General features: G+C 52.3%; 1 protein-coding gene across 2 annotated transcripts in view; it reads left to right on the top strand.

Moving 5' to 3' along the window:
* Window positions 1–1913: 1913 nt before the first annotated feature.
* The window catches only part of CCDC120 (coiled-coil domain containing 120), a 15606-nt gene continuing 13672 nt past the window's right edge, over window positions 1914–3847 (top strand). For both annotated transcript variants that reach the window (XM_008587147.1, XM_008587148.1), the window contains exon 1: window positions 1914–2115. The gene's annotated coding sequence lies outside the window, so the exon portion shown is untranslated. The remainder of the gene's footprint in view (window positions 2116–3847) is intronic.

Here is a 3847-nt window from a genome sequence, read left to right as displayed (position 1 = left end):
TGTGCCCTGAACAGCGTTTTATTAAACGTCCAGAAACAGTTAGCAAGGTATATTCAGTGGATTTAAAAGACTTTTTGATTGCTCCTGAGGAGGCGGATGAAATGTTCCATTTCGATTAAGGAGCAGGCCAAGGTTCTCTTCTTTTGGGGGCATATGAGGACCGGAGGCCTCATGTTGAATTAGCAATGATGAAGCTAATGTGCTGGCTAAGGTAAGGTAACTGGCTAGAGAGAGCTCCAGCAGCTGATGTAGCTGGGTGGCTACATTGGAGAATGCAGCATGCTGGCTGTAAGACCGGGTGGTCGGTGGCTTGCCAGGTGCCGAGTAAACCTGAGAAAGAATGCCTCTGATGGGTAGATGTGCTCCTGATGAGCAGATGAGTGCCCCTGATGGGCAGATAACTCATGTGAGAGTGCCCCTGATATGGTGGCAGGTGGATCATGTGGGACCACTGCCAAAGTCAGAGAGTTATTGGTCTTCTGTTTGTATGGATTGTGGGGCCCCAAACCAGGTAAAATACCTATTCCTGCAACCATCCTCTCTCAGGATGGCAAACTGGCATGTATCTTACCAGAGGGGTGAGAACTTCCTCTATTGGTACCAATAACCCTTCTGTCTTTTCGCCCATAGTGTTCTGGCTGCAGGCACTGCAGAGTACATACATTGGCGTGATCATCTACTGAATATACACTGAACTTCACATCAGTACGACTACAAGATTACCATGGAAAATCGCACCAGTGATGACTAACCGGACATGTGTGGTTAAAGGACAGAACTACAAGACAGGCCTTAAGGCATATTGAACAGACAATAGGTTGTATAAATAAAAGGGCCATTTATCCTCACTAAGGGAACATCGTGGAAGATTTTTAATGCGTACGGTGAGGGACCCTGAAGGGGTAGATTGTGGGGAAAATAGAATAATTTAGTCAGGCTCCCTCAGCTCAGATCTGGCTGGGGGTGGTGCAGCACATTTCTTGTAAACAAGTTGTGTGTGGGTGGAGTTAGTGTGCATGTGCACCCATGTATCTTTCTAGCTTTTGTGTATTCTGCAGTTTGTGAAGCAGGCTGGCGGCAGAGAGCTGCGTGTAACAATAGAGCATGTTTACTCTGCTGGTAGCTGCTCGGTTTCAGTTTTTCTTTGGGCTTTGCCGGTGGCAGTTGATTTTCTGAGTTTCTCTGTGGACTGCTTAGCTCATAGTGTTGTGTGTGCTGAATAAAGACTATTCCTACTTCAACCAAGGCTCCAAGGACCTTTCTGCCAGTTACCTAGCTCATAGACCTGCGTGTGAAGGGTTTATCAATGGGCTCGAGGCGTCTGTGAGCTCCAGACCCTAGCCTTAGCTCTACACTTGGGGTCTGTATAGTGTGATTTGGTCATAGCTTGGAGGCCTATAGAGAGTGCAGCTTGGGTGTCCATGGAAGATAGTTTGGAGGTACTGTTTGATCAGTGGACAGTAGTTTGGGGATATAATTTGGGGAATGATGGAGGGTGGTTGGGGTGCATTTGTGGGACGGCACAGAGGGTAATTGGGGGAGTTTAGGGGTGTGGCGATGGCTTACAGAGAGCAGTTTGGGGTACTGCTTGGGAGTCCCGTGGAGGGCGATTTGGGGTGAGGGGCAGCAGTCCGCTCACTGAGGGGCGTGGCCTCGGCGAGACAGGGCTCCACCGCCCTCGAGGAAGCGTGTGCGCACGCGCTTCCAGCTCAGTTCGCTCCTTGCGTTCCCCGGGCAGGAAAATCGAAGACCTGAGCTGGCGCCTGCGCACTTCGTCTCTGCCGTTGCTGTGGTCTCGCGCCCTGCCCCTCCGTCTACCCCCTCCCGCCCCCACCAGGCTCGCGCTGAGCGACAGAGGTGGCCGTGCCGCCGCGAGCGGACTGACCCAAGTTAAAGGTGGGAGGGGGCGGATGTGCTCCTTTCCCACTCTCCCCGCGCCCCCCCGTCTGGTCCCCAAGGCTGACGGTAGCGCAGCCGAACGCGGCCCACCGGCAGGGAGCGGAAGGGGAGTAGGCGTGCGGCAAGGGACGAGCAGGTCGCGGCGAGGGAGGGGCGCGCCCACTACCCCTGCCGGCCTACGCCGGCCCCGCCTACGCCGCGGTGTGAGGACCCTCGGTGAGTAACAACCCCCGTCTGGGGAGGAAGGGAAGGGACAGGGCGGGGTGAAGGCCCGGAAACAACGACGGGGACGTACCTGTGTGCGCACCCGCGACCTCTGACCCCATGGCTTCACCTCTGACCCTGTCTGACCTGACTACATCTTTTTTAAACCTCCGATCCCTGCCAGACTTGGCCTCAGGACCTTTGGCCCGACCCCTGACCTAACTATATTCTGGCCTGGTGTTATTTTCAACACCTCTTTTGTCCCCCTAAACCCAGTCCTAACCCCAACGCCCATCCAGTTCTATCCTTAGGAGTCTCGTCCTGACCCTTGGATCCATGCCTGGCCCTGACCCATCTCTGAAGCTCATCTTTCCCTGTCCTGATGCTCAACACTGACCCCAGTTTCTGTCCTGATGCTTGACCTGTCTGTTCCCTAAATTCTTATCCAGTCTTGGAACCCCTTCCAATCATGTCTTGTCCCCCTTAACCCAATCTGATCCATTTCTGTCCTGATTCCTGACCTCTGACTTCTTTACTTTCTCCCCACCCTACACTGTCCCCTTGGTCCCTCTGCTGATTCCTGATCCCAATCCTGGCTCACCACCTTTAAACCACCCTCCCTCTCTTCTGCCCTGTCCCTGTCCCCAACCCTCAACCCTGTCCTGGTTTTCCTTCTTTTCTTGTGCCATCACTATCCTCATTCCTATCCTCATTCTGTCCTGGTCTTTTCCTGTTCCTGACCTCCATCCTGAATCTGCCCTTTTCTGTATTTCCTCCCTTGATCATTGGCTTGGCCTGTCCCAGTCATGTCTTCTGTAGTGACCCTGACCCTTGACCAGCTATTTTGTCCGTTTTCTTCTATTTCTCCACTGACCCCTGTCCTGAATCTCACTCCATCCCATCCCTTGGCCAGTGTCTTGGCCCACTCACTGTCCTGCCTCTTGACTTCCATCTTATAATGACTCTGATTCTGTCTTATTCCTACACTCCTTCCTGTCCTGTCCCTTCATTCCATCCCAACCCCAGGGCCCTATTCTACCCCTTACCATGCCCTTCCACCCTATTCAGATCTTCCTCGTTCCTAACACCCACTTCCCATCCCTTCTGAGCCCAGGACAGAGGTCCCACTATATCCTTCTCCTGAACTTGAAGGTTCTACATATTCCCAGAACCTCTGAAGGACATCCCAAATGCTTCTCTTAGCAAGAGTAAGCTGCCTTGTAAGCCCAGTGTGCCTTATGGGGTTTTTATATGTGATTTTCCCCATCCCCATCCCACTGATCTCAAGTAGAGCTTGCATTTCTCTTCCTGCCCAGGAGGGCATGGAACTGTTCTACACTCCCTGTCCTCCCCAAGTGTGAAAGAACACCCTAAATTATTCAGTGATTCTCTGGGAGTTTGAGAGGTCTGGGTCATGTTTCCAGCCTTGCTATGTTGGGGTTGAGGGGGGGAATAGAGAAAATATGTGGGGTTGGTGGACCCAGGGTTAGGTATGAGTCCTCTAGGTCATGTTACCCCCTTTCCCTGGTTTTGATCTTGGGTGCGTGATCCCTGTTTTCCTGGCCTGGAAAAAAGTCTATTCTAGGTCAGAGGCTTCAGGACTTGGTAGGGGTGGGATGGGGGCAGGGGTTTATCTCCCTTCTCCCTTCAGTAAGCAATAAAAATCTTTTTTTTTTTTTTTAAAAGATGACCGGTAAGGGGATCTTAACCCTTGACTTGGTGTTGTCAGCACCACGCTCAGCCA

The sequence above is a fragment of the Galeopterus variegatus genome, unplaced genomic scaffold, assembly GCF_000696425.1.
Source record: "Galeopterus variegatus unplaced genomic scaffold, G_variegatus-3.0.2 Scaffold4257, whole genome shotgun sequence".
Classification (NCBI taxonomy): domain Eukaryota; kingdom Metazoa; phylum Chordata; class Mammalia; order Dermoptera; family Cynocephalidae; genus Galeopterus; species Galeopterus variegatus.
Note: the sequence above shows the minus strand (reverse complement) of the source record. Positions and strands in the feature narration are given on the sequence as shown.